Source organism: Octopus bimaculoides, chromosome 16, assembly GCF_046866305.1.
Source record: "Octopus bimaculoides isolate indiv1 chromosome 16, ASM4686630v1, whole genome shotgun sequence".
Classification (NCBI taxonomy): Eukaryota; Metazoa; Mollusca; class Cephalopoda; order Octopoda; family Octopodidae; genus Octopus; species Octopus bimaculoides.
The window spans coordinates 43221401-43239910 of record NC_142943.1 but is presented as its reverse complement, the minus strand read 5'-3'; the positions used below and the strand labels follow the sequence as shown (position 1 = coordinate 43239910).

Below are 18510 nucleotides of genomic sequence, written 5' to 3'. Positions count from 1 at the left end.
TCGTTACACCCGTGGTATTTTTAATGAAATGATATAAGTAACATAGTACACAAATATACATACAATATGTATTAATGAAATTCTTTCATAATGAATACGAACACATGTGGCTGTGCATATATGGGAAGTTAATTTCGAGCAGTCCGTAGAAGGTATGAAGAACAACTTTCAGGAACAATAGCGGTTTATTGACATAGAAAGAAGGCTGTAAAATTTTCCCATATGAAATTTCGATACGCCTAAAAAAAAAAAAGTTTATAGTTCACAGTTAACAACTGGGGTTGCTATGTGTGCGAATAAAAATCAAAGTCTATATATTCCAATATATCTATTTCAAAATGAAACTACACGTGGATCGTTGGCGATTTTTCCCTCCGCCTTCCTTTTCTCTTGGACTTACTTCTTACTCCCGTTTCTGAAGAAGAGCTTTGCTGCAAACGTAAGACTACCTTTCTTTCCTTCCCCGAGCGTCTATTAATACTTTACATGCACGACGTCCTCGCGTTGTTGTTTTCTTCTTGTGTTTTTTCTTCGTTTTGTTTTGGCGGGGGATTATACATGTATATTTATACTGTAAATCCTCGAGTAAAATCCGCATTTTTCCCCTAAAATTTAAAGGTCAAACTCCCTAGTGCGTACTATATACGAGGTTAAAAATGAAAAATATTTCCTAAGCAATGCCCGAGTCTCTATTTGCTGTCCGGCAATATTTTTTCAGACGCATTTTGTGATGTGGGGCGCGAAAATACCTTAAGCTAAGCCTGAAAGAAATGAAGTCATAAAAGAATCATCCATAACTTGCAGTAAGCAACATTTATTAAGATAAAAGTATTCAGAACACAAAATAACATGTAACAAAAACAATTTGCAAACATATTTTCATTCCCATATAACAGTTAAGAACATCACCATTATTGTATCACGCATGCGCGGAAGTGTTCGACTAGGTGCTGCTGGCTTAATTACGCACGAATTGTGCTTAATAAAGTAGTTGTATGCTGTCAGCTTAATGTGACAGTCCCATGAAGGGAATAATACTACTGCTATTTAGCCCTAGGAAGCTGCACCGCTTCCTGTCGGCCTTGACACATTTCCTGTGTCCTTATGTTTACAAGGGGGAGACAAGCACCTCCATTCAGCTAAGCCTGCTTAATAGTCTGGCGCTAAATAGTTTATCCTGCTGTTTGTATTAGCAGGTTGCATCGTTACGGTGGCAAACAATAGATAATTAAATACCGGTATTAAATGTTTGAACTACTGTGGGTCTTCACTAGGGTTTTTTATAAGCGGGACATTAATCTTCAATAAAACATTTTATACATTACAGGCCCATAAAATGCCTCATAGATCTTATTCGGCTATGTTTAAACTTGAAGTTATATCATATGTTGAAGAGCATGGTAATAGGGCCGCCGGAAGAAAATTTGATGTTGACGAAAGCAATGTCAGGTTATGGAGAAGAAATAAAGACGAAATTAAGCAGATGCCAAAGATAATGAAGGCAAGAAGGGGGAATAAAGCCAAACATCCTGAGCTTGAAAAAAATTTGCTTGAATGGGTAGAGGAAAGAAGACTTGGTGGAATAGCCATTAATACAGTACATTTGAGGCAGCAGGCAAAACTCATTGCTAAAAAGATAAAACTTAATGAGTCGGAACTTAAAGCATCACGTGGCTGGGCCAGTAACTTTATGTCAAGGCATGACTTGTCTATTAGGAGGCGAACCCACATTTCACAAAAGTTACCAGCTGATATTGAAGTGACGATAATGAACTTTCAAAAGTTTATTATTAAAATGCGACGGGAAAAGGATTACCCATTGTCATTGATTGGTAATGCGGGCCAAATCCCATTAATCTTTTATATGCCTGCAGATAGTACAATAGATTTCAGTGGTACATCCTCAATTACAATTAAAACCGCGGGCCATGAAAAAAATCGTTTTACCGTCATGTTAGCTTGTATGGCTGATGGCACCAAACTTAAACCTTATATAATATTCAAACGTAAAACAGCACCCAAAAACGTAGAATTTCCAAAAGGGATTATTGTTAGATATCAACAAAAAGGCTGGACGGATGATGAGTTATTTAGAGATTGGATTGACACTGTATGGGGAAATCGTCCTGGTCGAACGATTAAACAGCACAACAGCTTGCTTGTACTAGATGCTTTTAGATGCCACAGAAGTGAAGATAAACTCAAACATTTAAACAAATATCACAAAACAGATGTTGCTATCATTCCAGCGGGTATGACCGCCATATTGCAGCCATTAGATGTCTCTATTAACAAACCGATTAAAAACAAATTGCGTGATTTATGGACTGAATGGATGTCGACTGGAGAAAAGTCGTTCGCTAGAGGTAGAAAGGTTCGCGCTCCCGACCTGACGTTATTACTGTTATTTCTTTATTTTCTGCAAACAAAGTGCACAAAAAAGCTACACGTTTGCATTATGTTATATATACAATAATAACAAAGGACGTTACTTTATATATGTTTACAAACGAAGGACGTTATATAGACCTCCTTGGTTCAAGTTAGAGAAAGGGTGCGTATTATACACAAGGTTTAGGTTTTTCAGAGGTACTGACCCCTAAAAATCACCTGCGTATAATACTAAAGGGCGGACTATACTCGAGGATTTACGGTATATATATATATATATATATATATATATATATATATATATATATACAGTGACCATCATATGATGACCCAACAACAAGACTGCGAGCTGAAAGAATCTTTAGCACGTCGGGAAGTATGCTCAGCGGCCTTTTGTCCCTATAAGCAGAAGACATCGGGACAGTTTTTACATTCTCTTCTCTCACAACTGGCCATATCTCTGAAATACAAAACGTATTGAAGTCAGTTGTCAGCTGGGAAAGCATTTTCAGAATAGTCAACAGTTATAAAAGTAAGCAAATGCAGATTTGTTATGGCAAAGTTCTTTAAAGAGCATAGATACCATGAAGTGCTTTTTATAGTTCTTTGACCATGCTTAACAAAAAGCAGCTTTAACCTATGTGACCTCACAATCAAAACATTAAGGGCATATTGAAAATACCAAAAACATAAAGGACATTTCTGTCATCATCATGAAATTTGAAACTGTTTAGGTTGAAAATACTGAAAGTTGCTCAAGTTTGATACTTTTTATTTACTAAAGATACTTAAATCCTAACTTTTGTCGTCACTTTTGTAGTTGTATTTACTTTAAATGACATTGAAAAACTATATTTTCAAAGTTATGTCAAGCTCCATACAAAGGTTCGCATTTGCTGAAGTCACACGTATCCTTAGAAATGGTGACAATACCAGAAATGTTGAAAAATGGACATCTCAGTTTGTGAAAAATCTTGATGTGGCAGAGCATGAAATCAACACCTTCGAATTAGTAGGAAACATGTCTCCAGCATCAGACAACAAAACCCTGTTTCCCAGTGTAATCAATATTCCTCACTAGTACTCTTTTACTGCCTCTTTGACTCCGAGTACTACAATGAGTATCATCATCCAATGCAATATGACAACAACAACACGTACACCGCTCCAAGCTTTATAGGAAGATGAAACTAAGTCCCTACATGATACAAAGTGTGCTAACTAAAATACCTGAGAAGACGAAGCAATATTTTCCGTCACTGAAGTATTATTTTAGATATGTTTTCAGGCTACAAACTGTATCATACTTCACTTCAACTCCATAAAACAACTTCAACGGTTGATTAAACTTATTAGAACAATTATGTCGACGGTTGTACATGGATAAGTGGAAGCCATTTAGTTTTTGGATTACTATTTTGCTAGCGGCCAAAAGACAGTATTTTAGGTTTGAGAAAGAATTTACGATAATGATACACGTTAAAGAATGAAAATGAAAATATTAAAAGATGGAGGGCATAATTATGCATTTATCGCCTTATCATAAAACACTTGTAATTTTACGTATGTGTGTGTGCTCGTGTGGTGTATCTTATGTATATTCGTGTGTGTATGTATATGCCTTTGTGTGTGTGTGTGTGTGTGTGTGTGTGTGTGTGTGTGTATGTGTGTGTGTGTGTATAGTGAGTGGTTTGTGGATGTTTGTATGAACGTATGTTTGTGAAGAATGTGTAATAAGAGAGAGAGGGAGAGGTGAAACAAAGGGGAGAGTGAAATATTTTGATAGAGAAATATATACAGACTGGTGTGTACATAGATAGACAGCAAGACAGAAAGTTTGGTGGATAGATGGGTAGGTTAGAAAATATAGAAATGTAGATAGATAGAAAAACATATGGAACGATAAATAAGGAGGTAGGTAAATTGACATCAGTAGTTGACTGGTATTAATATATTTAACATTGTAAAGATGTTAGTAAAGACGACGTCGGTGGAATTTAAACCTTGAACGTAAAAACACTTTACTAAGGACCATGTTATCTTACTAATCTGACCATTCTACTTATCCAGCATCATGTTATTTTCTGCTATCCTTATTGTGTCCATCGACGGTCACCTTGTCCGGCAATCTCTCTCTATTTTAACATTCTAACATGGACCAGTACGGACATCAACTGGATCCCTCCTAGCAGCTGTCAAATCGAATATCCTCACCAATCCACAAAACATACTCCTACACTGGAAGGAACATTTTGCCACCTTCCAAAACAGAAACTCAAAAACAGTTCCAAATGATGCTCCCCAGCCGTGGATGAACATGAGACCTACGTTTCCAGATTTCATGCAAGTTATGACGCAAATGAGATTAAGGAAGTCCCCAGGCCCAGATAAAAACCCTTTCGAACTGATCAAACAAGGAGACTTATTCGAGTACATGGATGATATGCCACATAACATTTCACAAATTATAAGAATGAACCACAGTATATTAGAGATAGTTGTTTTTCTGGATCAACCATTGATTGATGAAAGACCAATATAGATTATTTGGAAGAATCGAACCTCGAATGTAATAGGATTTGAACTTAGACTAAAACAAACGATTATTTGGAGCGGTGTTTATATAATATAAAGGTTTCTGAGACCCCATATAACGAGATGTAGAGAAATATACTCGTAAGATATTTGCGTAGGCAATCCTACCTCCTAAATTATCGGCCATGAGTGAGTAAAACTATTGCATTGTGGCAATGTAATAATTTTATGTCTTGTACCTGTCAAACTACCAGAGGCTATTTGGTAGTTCTCCAGGGAAATAACAAATATTGCCATTTCTGTCAGAGGATTTTGATAAATGAATATAAACTTGATCTCATATATATATATATACAGTCTTAATTGAAGTGGGTCGCTTAAACGTTTCTAGCAGTTATGAAAAAGAATGACAACAAAAAACGTATGACAATAACTTAATAGAAATCGAAATTCTTTCTTTGGCGTTCCTTAGTCCCTTTAACCTACTGAATCTAGGTGTTATAAAGGCACAGTTGTCTGAGAGAAGAAGTTGTTCTCCAATTGCAAAATATAACATTGATTAGCATATTCAGTTTCGAAACTGCTGGAGCGTATTAAGAATTGATGTGCTCAAGACGATTATATAATATATATTTATACACACCTAGACTGATGCCTATATCATCTGTAATAATCTAAGCATAAACACAAATTATCTATGGTGTTTGTGTTTATGTGATTCAGTAGCCTTATGTTGTCTGAGTGTTCAGTTCATAGGGGAACAGTTCTGGTTTCATTTCTTGGACCGGGCATTGTCTCCTTCAACAAGGCGCTGCATTGTACATTGCACCAGTCTACTCAGCTGTGATGGGCTCCATCCAGGGAGCTAATACATTGCTATCCATCTATCTATCTATCTATCTATCTATCTATCTATCTATCTATCTATCTATCTATCTATCTGCATGTCTGTCCGTCCGTCCGTCCGTCTGTCTGCCTGTCTGTCTGTTTATCTATCTATCTATCTATCTATCTATCTATCTATCTATCTATCTATCTATCATATGCTGGATGTTCCGATGGGTTAAGGGCGTAGGATGGTCCAAGAAAATGTTTTGCCAAGTCATATTCGTCTGCGAGCGACGGATGCTGTATTAATTTGTGCAGTTATATATAATTATACAATGGAATCATCGTGTCGGAAGAAGCTCCGGCTTAGCAAAAACAATCCTACAGGGCACAGAAGAAGGTTGAAACGAAAGCAAGGCAGGCCAAAGAAAAGACAGGCTTGTAACATCAAAGAGTGGATAGGTCTCAGTTTCGCCAACTCACAGCAACCAGCAGAGGCCGAGAAATGAGGCGAAATCTGGTGTGATGTCATCAGGTAATGCTCTAGCAACTACACGGTCAAGAAGTAGGATAGATGGGATACAACTATACATTTATGTATGTGTATATAGTACTGTATGTGTATATGTGTTTACATACGTGCGTATGTGAGAATTTAGTTGTCTGGAGTATCGCCTGTAGCCAAAGCTTCCTCTATCGTGCCTTCTATGGACTAATCTCTGCCAACGTGGATCGCAACTAACTTTATTACATTACGGATTGCTATTCTAATGTAATATTAACTTGCTATTCCACTCCATAAGATATTAAACCAGTTAGAAAGTCAATTGCATCACGTCACATCCATTTACAATCATTGAAAACATGGAAAAGAATAATTCTGTGTTTTGAATAGTCAAAATAAATTCAGTCTGGCACCAGGAAAGATGGCTAAAATGTAAAAGATCGATATTTTTCACCTCATGACTTATCCATATTCTTCCATATATTTCGGTTTGAGATTTTCCTCTTTGACCCTTTTAATTCCTACACCAAATCTTCTTGGACTTACTTTAATCATAATCACTAAAAGCTGTCCGTACATGTCTTCTACAAGACTTCCATTACCAGTTCCAACTGTTTCTCTTTTACTTTTCATTCCTTTAATTTCTGTCATCTTTACAATTTTCTCATACACTTTTAGTTTATTTTTGAGCACTCTTAATTCCATCACCACTCCACAGAACATTCTGTCTCCTTCCCCATATCTATCTATCTATCTATCTATCTATCTATCTGTGTATGTCTGTGTGTGCATGTGTGTTTGTCTATGTGTGTGTGTGTATGTGTGGGAGAGAGAGAAAGAGGGAGAGAGTATGTGTGCGCGGGCGTATATGTGTGTATATGTATGTATGTTTATATATATATATATATATATATATATATATATGTGTGTGTGTGTGTACGTACATATGTATATACACATATACATATATACCATATATATGTATATACACATATACATATATACCAGATATATATATATATACACACATATAATATATACCATATTTATATATATATATGTGTGTGTGTGTGTGTGTGTGTGTGTGTATGTGTAATAGGGCAATATAGCATCAAGTTTCTATAGCAAAAGACTCCAGTCATGGTATATGAAGTTTTATACATTGGCTCTCATATTCCGTTATTACGCGAATTTGAGCGTGGACAAACGGTTTTGCGATGTTTATATCGACACTCCACTCTGAGTTCAAATTCCACCGAAGTGAACAATGTTTTCATTCCTTAAAGGATGGATAAATAAACAACAAGCCAAGTTAATTTCTATCACCTTCTCTGTGAATCAGCTGGTACAAGGAGCAAGTAAAGGTAGTTCACATTTCAGCCCTACCAATTCTTTCTCCACCACGCCGAAGAGAGAACTCACGAAAGAGAGAACTCAAGAAAGTGAGAACTCACATTATTCAACGTGCGATCACAGTTCATTTCCCGTTGTTCCACCGTATCTTACGATACTTCTCATCATTTCTTATCAAAAACATCCTCCATTAACTTACCACAACAACCATCTTTCACACAGTTATCTCACAACATCTCACATCTCTCAATATCTACTGTCATTTTACGCTATTTCCTGTCATTTTCCATTATTTCACAGCATCTTCCATCATCTGCTGTCGTCTTCCCCCATTTTCTGTCATTTCACATCGTCATCTGCCGTCACCTGCCACCACCTGCCGTCACCTGCCGTCACCTGCCGCCATCTGTCGTCATCCTCCAGTGTCTGCCTTCACCTGTCACCACCTGCCGTCATCTGCTGTCATCTGCTGTCACTTCACCCCGAATCATTTCATGTCACCAATCATTTATTCTATTATTTCTCTGACACCACATTTCATGTCCAGTAGTCTTCGTATTTTATGTTTTATTTACATTGAATCAATCCATTTATCTACTTATCCACCCATCTATCTATATCCGTTTATATTTACACTGACACATAAAGTCAATACAATTGGTCACTGACCTTAAATATACTCAAACTTAGGTTCAAATCTAACTTTAGCCTCCATTTTATTTTTCTACCTATTTTTCTTTTTTCCCCACTTCCCTGTTTCTCCCTTCCACTCTGATTTCCACCTCTCTCCTTCTCTCTCTTTTTCTCTATCTACCTCTTTTCACCTTTCCTCTCTCGTTTTTCTGTTATTACATTAACGCATTACTCATTCTTCTTGTCGTTTTTGCAGAGTCTTTCAACAGGAATTGTCTATGGTTTCTGTTCTATCTGTTTTATTTTTCTTCTTTTCTTTTATGGTTTCCTAGCTGGAGATAGTTTGACATCAATAAGATGTGGACACAACATTGACTTACAGCGCATAACTAACAAATGATAGCTCCAACATTAATGTTCTTTGTGCTGTGTATTTGATTAGAAAACGAATATCGATCTTCGGCGTATTTCAATGTCTGCGTGCTTTTGTTTACATAGTAGATAAAGAGGATTTGTGCAAACAACTATACATACATACATACATGCATGCATGCATACGTACATACATACATACATATATACATACATACATATTTGTATGCATGCATGCATACATACATACATACATATGTACAAACACATATAATTATATATACATACATATGTAAATATTTGCTTATCTAGATACATGAATATATGCTGTATGTATATTCATGTACTAGCAGAGGCACCCGGTGTTGCCCGGGAATTAAATTATTCCGTATATAACAGAAGAAAAAGCAAAACATGTTGTATAGGAATCTGTTATTCTAAATTCAATTTATTATTCAATTAGGGCACATTAAATCAATTCTGAATTCATAATACAATACTACTACTACTACTACTACTACTACTACTACTACTACTACTACTACTACTACTAATAATAATAATAATAATAATAATAAACGAAGATACAAAATTTATCACTTTTATGAAGAGAGATTAATTCTATTACATATATTGAAGAACATTACATAAGAGCTTCTGGGTAAATCACATATTATGTTTTCTGGTTTGGAGCACAGATAAATAAGTTTTGCAAACAACCAGCCCTGGAGCAACCAACATAAAGCTGATCATGAGAAAAGCAAGTCTCAATTAAGTGCAAGCCAATAGATTTCAAAGTCTGACCTTGAGCTTTATTAATAGATCTTGCGAAACAAAATTGCACTGGGAATTGTGTTCATTTGAACTCAAATGGCATGTCTGTTGGTTTGATTGGAATTCTTGGAATGAAAGCCTCTTCCCTAGAGGTATCTCCAGAGGTATCACATTAGGTGATAATGTCTTTACAAGCAAGCTTGTAACCCACTGCATAATTTGAGAGGATCTAAATTTCTTAGAAGTATTATTAGGGTCCCAAACTTCAGAAAAATGTTTATGTGTAGGAGTTCCAGGTGGCTCAAGAGAATTAAGGAACTCTGTTGGGTAATGAACAGCTTGATGTTCATCAAGGACTGAATCAATTCACTTGTACTTCTTTATGACTGTTGGAATATTATTCATTAATTCATGGTTAATCCTTGCTACTGTCCCATTTTTGGGAACAAGAATTGCTCTTTTTCACAACCATTTATGTGAATTATAATTGTTAAGTCTGGAAATACCGTTCTTCAATTCAGCTGGAGAATTCACCATGATAGCAATATGAGTCAAATTGATAACATCATTCCCATAAAGTGGTACTTTCCCATTTCCTAATTGGAGGAGCCAGGTTGAAAACGTTTCTGCACATTGGTCCCCATGTAATAAAGCTAACATTAATATTGAAGCAGAACTTCTCTACTTTATTCCATAGATGTGAAGACTAAATGCATGATTTTATTTCATCAAATCTTGTTCGTCTCGGAATGACTAGTAACGTAAGTCTGAAAGCTTCCTGATAAATTTAATGTATCTCCTCGCATAGATGCATTGTTGTTTCTTATGTCCTGTGAGGTCTTATCAAGAGCTTCCATTGCATCTCTATGTGACATGGTGAATTCATCCTAAATGATCAATTGGCATTGGCGCAACACTTTTGCTGACCCTGAACCTTTGCTTATGTTACAAATTGGAATGTCATTTGTGACCAGGTTTAGCGGTAATGTAAGAGCAGAATGAGCTGCTCCTCCTCTTGGAAGAAGGGTAGCAGCAATGCGAGGAGATGCTACAGCAACTGCAATTCTTTTTGCTTGCTTTACGTTGGAGAGAAGCAATGTTGTTACAAATGTTTTACTTGTGCTACTAGGAGCATCAAAAGCGAGAATTCCTCCGCTTTTTCCTCTGGCTGACGAAATAATTTTATCATATGCACAGCGTTGTTCAAGAAGTTTAGGTTCATGCTCATTCACAAATGCAGCCAACTCGGTGATATCACAGTTTATCTCTCTTGTTATGTCTCTTGAAGTTAAATCACTAATTTGATGGTTTGTGTTTGGCAGTCCAGAGCCAGACTCTAGCAAATTTTTGCTTCCCATGGCCAAAACGTGATCCTGCATTTCAATCAGTGTTTGGTTAAAAATTGCTTCAGAGAGCTGAATATTGATATCTGGGTTTGCCTGTTGAACTGCATACTTTACGTTCTCAGTCATGTCCTCAAGATGTTTCATCCAAAGCTGTAGGGGACTGCCAACTTGACACATCTTCAGTAAAATTGCAGAAAGGTTACGGAGTCTCCTTGGAGAATCTGATACTGATGCTTCAGTGAATGCAAGGTCCCAATGCTCATAACCATTTATCACGCACATAACCATTTATCCTCCTCAAATATTGGAATGATTTGGGATCACGTGCTCCATGCAAAAGGAGCCGTAAGTAGTAGCATTCTTGGATGGACACTGTAAACTCTTGCAAGAGTATCAGCTCCACTGTTCCTCTTGTGCTATCTATCGTTTCTCCAGGTAATTCTGGATAAAGTTTTCATGCATCTTCATCTATTTGACACAACTTTAAAGATAATCCTTGGGCCATTCTCTAGATAGACGCTCAGATGAAAGATTGCTGGGTGCCTCTCGCGAATGAGAAAATTGAAGATGCACTAAAAAGCCTCATTGCTACTGATGTATCTTCCACTCTCATTCTGTGCAAGTTCATCACTTTTATTTATCTGCTGATAATTTGCAAACATACTTAATAGTCTTAGCGGAGTTGTAGAATTCAACAGTGATATGGGTGTTCAAAGTTTTTGTAAGAAACAGAGACACAACAAATTTCTATAGAAGTTGAAAGAGAGAGAGGGGTAGCAGGAGAGAGAGATACAGAGAGATAGAGACGTTGATGCTTCATACTGTATGTGTCTTCTATACATGAAGGTGAAAGAAACCCGGCACAAAGAGAGGGGGAAAGCGGAAGAGAAAGAGACGCTGATGTTTGATACTGTATATATGTGTGTGAGTGAGTGTTTGCATGGATGTGGTGTTCCACAATCGCCATTTATCTCAACCCACCGATTGTCAATGATGAATTCTTGCCCATTTCTCATGTTTTCGAAAAGTCCACCATGCCCAGGTTTTCTTCTCCGGTAAAGGGGGTAGCCGCCTTCTCCAGTTTGTGGGTAGTTCTTGGTACACTTATTATGCCTCATGCATGTGGAAGATGGATTAATTGAACCACAGGGCCCATGAATCATATGGGACTTGACAATTTCTAGGTAACTTTTTCGAAAATCAAAATGGGGATTAAATGAAAGAATGAGCGAAAATTATCTGAATATCTTCATAAAAGTGATTGAGACAAATGGCGATTGTGGAACGCCACACGCGCGCGCACACACACACACACACACACACACACACACACACACACACACACACACACACACACACACACACACACACACATGCACACTGACATACACTTATACGGTATCAGACATCAGCGTCACTTTCTCTCCCGCTTTCCCCCTCCCTTTGTGCTGGGTTTCTTTCACTTTCATGTATAGAAAATACATACAGAAAGAAACATCAACGTCTCTCTCTCTCTCTCTCTCTCTCTCTCTCTCTCCTGCTATCCCTCTCTCAACTTTTATAGTAACTTGTTTTCTCCGTTTCTTTCTGTCTTCTCTCTGTCTTTTGCTCCTGTGTTTGTCTGTCTCACACATATTCTCTCGCATCCTCTGACAGTTCGTCTCTTTTAGTCTGTCTGCTTCTTTCTCTCCCCTCTAACTCCCTCATCGGTATCATGTACAGACATACAAATGCACAGATATCTGCTAATATATATATATATATATATATATATATATATATATAGTTATATATATATATACATATTTGTTGTGTATGTGTATGTATACATACATATGTGTACATACACGCACGCATATATATGTGTGCGTATGTGTTTATACAAATATATACATATAATGTACATATTTATATATATATACGTCTGTGTGTATGTAGATATATCTTTATACATATGACTTATATGTGTATATACATATGCGTATGCGTAGAAAATGTATATTTATATAGACATATCCATACGTACATGCAGACGCGAAACATCGTCATAATTACAGAATCTTTTAAAGTTTGTTTAAAAAAACCCAGATATCTCACATAAAAATGTCAGCTAATTAACTACTGGACATTGTAAAATTATTTAATGAGCTCTGGATGGTAGAAATGACAGTCATATACATGAATACATAATACATACATACATACATACATACAAACATACATACATACATACATACATATATACATACGTACATACATACATACATACATACATACATACATACATACATACATACATACATATATACGTAGGTATGTATGTACATGCATACATACATACGTATGTACGAGTGTGTGTTTGTTTTGTGTGTATGTGTCTGTGTGTTGAAAATATAAGGAAAAGCAGAAAATGTATAACTGCCTTGGAAGAATCTTATGTTACTGCTGTAATACATCTCATTTTCAATGTTGAATAGACTCTACAGGCAGTTGTCGTTTTGGAACGTAGACTTTATCTTTTAAGTATCCCCATAAAAAAGTTTAGGGGTGTAAGTTCCGCTAAACTCGGTAAGTATTCTTACTGAACCTTTTCCTCGAATCCATCTTTGGTAAATTCTTATCAAAGAAGGCCCGGTAGAAATGTACTGGTGCTCTATCTTTCTGGAAATATAACTCAGCTTCAAAATCTTGTTAAATATTCGTCATGACAGATTGTGACAGCGAGTTGAAGTAAATGAATCCATTCACAGTACTATCGAAAGACAATATCCATTTACTCCTTTTCTTGATAAGCCACACCATATTGTAACTCTTAATAAACAGTCATTGCACTTAGACTGCATTTACAAACTTCCCGTAATACTTTCGGATAAATTTCCATTGTTCAAAGTTTAGTCTGGAGTCGTTCGTTATTTCATCATTTCTAGTAGGTGAAATCTGAAGAGAAAATAAAATTGAGTTATGTTTTACTATACACACACACATACATGCATACATACATTGTAAAACAGATAACCAACAAGCAAAACATTTGGCTTCATTCTAGAAAATTATATATATTATATATATATATATATATATATATATATATATATATATATATATATATATATATATATATGTATATATATGAAAGACGGTGGTTCAGCATGGCCGCAATGAAATGACTGAAACAAGTAACAATAAAATAATATATATAAAATTAAAAAGAAGTGATGACACAGGAAAAACAATGGTTATGTTATGAACCTCATTAGTCTGCATCTGTTTCTACTATAAGATGCAGTGAACTCTTAGCTGAGTGCCTCAAGGCTCCGATGAAGCTACACGATGTTATTCAGACAATCAACTAAGAAGCCACCGCATCACATGACAGTAACAGCTGTGGACTAATGGAATTCATAGCATAAACATTGTTCTTCTTGTGTCGTCTTTTTTTTTCTTCTCACCTCTCCATACCCATCTAACACTTTGTCCTGAAACATAAGACCAGGTTATTCGTTTCGCAAAGTCTAAGTGAAATATGTGAGTGCTTACATGTGCGTTTGCTTGTGTGTGCGTGTTTGTGAGTGTGTATGTGTTTGTGTGTATGTGTGTGTGCGTGTGTGTGCATGTGTGTGTGAGTGCATGTAGGCGTGCGCGTGTGTGAGTGTGTGCCTGTGTGCATGTGTGTGTGTGTGTGTGTGTGTGTGTGTGTGTGTGTGTGCACGTGTGTATGTGTGTGTGCGTGTTTGTTCGTGTGTGTATTTGATGTTCTGGATTGAAATCTCGTGTCTATTTATCTATTTACACTTTGGATGGGGTACAATATAAAATAATTTCATTGGGATTCGGAAAAGCAGTAGCTCTGGAAATTTTAAAGTCAGTATTATTTTAGTTTATCTCTGCCAATGCCAGTAGAGCAGCTGGCATCATGAGAATGGAAGGACTCTTCCATTTCCTGCGTTGATATCATCTACATACACACACACACGCGTGCGAGCGCGCACATGCATACAAATATACATGTGTATAGATCGATATACATATATGTTTACACTTATATATGTATATATATATATATATATATATATATATATATATATATATATATATATATACACATATATACATGTAAATATCTATCTATCTATGTATATATGTGTGTGTGTGTGTTTGTGTGTGTGTATGCATATGCATATGTGCATGTATGAATATATATACACATATATATGTGTACATATATATATATATATGTTTATATAAACATATATATATATATATATATATATATATATATATATATATGTATGTATGTATGTATGCATGTATGTTGTACGTATACGTTTTGCATATGAAAGGAAAAGGATTGATGTGAGAGAAATAACTTAGTGTGGCCAATGGCATGCATTTCAGGAATAAAGCCGAATAAGAGAATATTAAATAATTTACAAGAGAAATTCTTGATTTATTGAAATTATTTCCGTTTCCAGAGAGATCGGAATATATGTGATGCTGCTGCTTCTGCAATTGTTTGAGCTACACTCACACGTACATTTTGTATCGTATCCAAAAAACGGCTACCTGACTTACTGAAATGGAACAGCGCCTTAATAATTTTTAATGTCTTCACACCACCTCAAATGTGCTGTCCTATATTCCTATCTTTTCTCTAACTACTCTACTGGCTTCTAGTCCTTCAACTAGCTGGGTTGTCTTGCCAGCTGTACCCTACAGTAGTATTCTATTCATTTGTCTTTCCCCGCTGTTAGCATCCCTATTGTGTCTAGTCCACACTTGTACCTCACACTGACCACTAAACCCAATCGTTTCCTCTCAGATCATGAGATCCTTGGAAATACTCCACATATTACGCATTATTTTTCTAATGTCGTAAATAAAACATTATCTTTGTTAGTGGAACTTGTCTAAGACGACCGTTATGAGTATACACCAACCCATATTTAAAGCCAAACTATTCACAAAACCTTTAGAGTATTTTGTTTGAACCGTTATATTTTGACGTCACTCCCCAATTCATAAGGATTAACTTTAACTTTCATCTCCCCACATTCGATAAAATGAGGTCATTTGATTTGACTGTACTCTCTTCCCAAAAGATGTGGTTCTCTGCCAACTTAATAAACAAATACGAGAAAGCTGTCCCCGCTCTTTTGACTCTTGAGTCATGAGTAACTTCAGACCAATCATTCGAGTGGTGATTCTTTAAATACTACACAGTATACTTCTAAGCACAGCAGCTGTAGACGCTCACACATATGTATGAGGTATTTCGTTGTGGGCATCCCCTCACATTTGTTGAGGCTTAGTACTAGATAGGCGCTGGAAAGTTTTCTGCCTCTGAAGAGAAAATACAGCCCTCAAGATGCAGCCGATAATATTTAAGCCGCAGTATCATCATCCCTCTTATCATCCCTACAAACTGACCCAACGTTCTCCTGTGTCATATTTCCGTTCTACTACTATGCCATTTTCATATGCATTATGATATTACTTATTCCGTTCTGCAGTCATTGCATTTGGTTATCATACTCTTACCAACACTGTTTCTTTTCTTTCTGCTATCTCATAAATTTTTTGCTGGAATATATTCACAGTGTTATATATACAAATGCTCACCCCACGCAATATTTCCTCTGTAAGAAAATAATATATTCTTAACAAATTCCCATAACACCAAAACTGATGCCTTTCCCGTTTATAAGACTGCTATGTTATATGATATCAAACTTTCCTCCGTTTCTCATCAGCCGTTGTATTATGGCGGTATCATCCGGCAGACGATATCTTTTGTTGCGTTTATCACAGGATCTCTCTCATTCCGTTGCACAATAATAATAATAATAATAATAATAATAATAATAATAATAATAATAATAATAATAATAATAATAATAATGATAATAATAATAACAATAATAATAATAATAATAATAATAATAATAATAATAATAATAATAATAATAATAATAATAATAATATATTCTGTTGTTATAATTCCATATATCCTGAATTATACGTATCGAGATAAAATTAAAACCAGAGATAAAAATAATAGAAAACTGATGAAATTTATTCATAAGAATCGAAAGAATCGAAGATAAATCTCGGGTGGTAGAGAAAGGAATAAAAATAAATAAATAAGTAAAATAAACATTAATGAATAAATATTTATAAACAAAACAAAAAAGAAAAGAACGTGAAAATGGCGTTAAATTATTCTTTCTTTTCCCCTTCAATTCTGTCAAATATATTTTAATCTCTTTCATAGAATTGGTATTTGCATTGCAAACTATATTGACACACAACTTATTTTATTCGAATAAAACAACTAAGACAACGGTATTACAAACGAAATGAAAAGTGAAATAAAATATCATCCTTATATATTTTTTTGCTATATATTTCGATCCTTTTATTATTTTTCTAGTAGGAATTTGCATGTATTTCATTGTGATGCCAACAGTATAGAGACTTCGTCCATAGAATTGTAACTGTTTGTCATGCACTTCGCTTCTGTTGCGAACCTCCGTTATTTCGTAGAGCTTCGTTGATATAACACAAGCGTGGTATTTTTTCTCTCAACTTTTTTTTTCATTTGTATCGATGATGGACAAAATATATAATGTTTTAGATAAATATTGATTAGGAAATGGCTATTTCCTGTAATTCCAAGTTGCTATACTTTAAAATAAAGAAACACTTAATGAACATAACTAAAATGTCTTGGAGTCTTTGGAGTGTTTTGCCGTGTTACCACAATCTGCGAAACCTGGTAGCAAAAGGAAAAGTCACGCAGAGTTTGCTGAAGAAGCAAAGCGAATTCAATATTAAATATTTTAGATTAGAAAATTCTTGATTGAATATGAAGTCAATATGAATATAAACGAGGTTGCTGATACATTAAACTATTTATCTACATTCACTATTAAGTTTGTTTATGTACATATATATGGTTGTTTAAGTGCTACTCTTTTCAGATACACATGTAAACACATACACACTCTCTTGAAAACACATCAGTAATAGCTTCACATTTAGCATGATTGAATACAAACTTAAACGCTTTATCAGAAAGAAGAAGTAAAATAAAACACTTATAACAAGATGGCGGCAAGGAAGAGAGAAAAAATGTGTAAATGTATTTATCGTCTACTTTCATTTGGAAGGATTCAATTTTTGAAGTGAACACAACTAGCAGCAACTACAACAATCACAACAACAGCAGTACCAGCAGCAACTACAGCAACAGCAGCAATGAAGATATGTTAAAACTGATGATTAAGTTAATGCAGCTATTAGGAGTAACAAAACTGAAGTTAACAATTTCAAGTACTACTCTTTTAAACGCCTCATCCTACTTGAATCAAACTGTCCCCATACTGAGAAACGAATTATAGCAATACTAAAAGATATTGATTTCAAATTTTGGCACAAGGTCGGCAATTCAGAGGGAAGGGAGTAAGTCGGTTACGTCGACCCCTAACGTTCAACGAGTACATTCCGAAAGGATGAAAGGCAAAGTCGACCTCGGTAGAAAGACGGACGAAATTCCGCGAAGTATTCTGCCCGGCGTGCTAACGATTCTGCCAGCTGAGCGACTTATACACTGGAAGATATTAATGTTTTTTCATTGTTATTTAACCCCAAGTAAGACCTACTTGAGTAGGCTTGTGATCAAGAGTGTTCTAACTGTGACCATCTCTTTTTATATTTTCTAAAGTAGTGTAAATTCCATGATCACTGTACCCAATGCATTCCTCCGTTTTAAGA

At 35.6% G+C, this 18510-nt stretch overlaps 1 protein-coding gene across 1 annotated transcript in view; it reads left to right on the top strand.

Annotated features, from left to right (window-relative positions):
- Positions 1-18510, top strand: part of LOC106880020 (uncharacterized) — an 81959-nt gene that overhangs the window by 33387 nt on the left and 30062 nt on the right. The window lies entirely within an intron of this gene.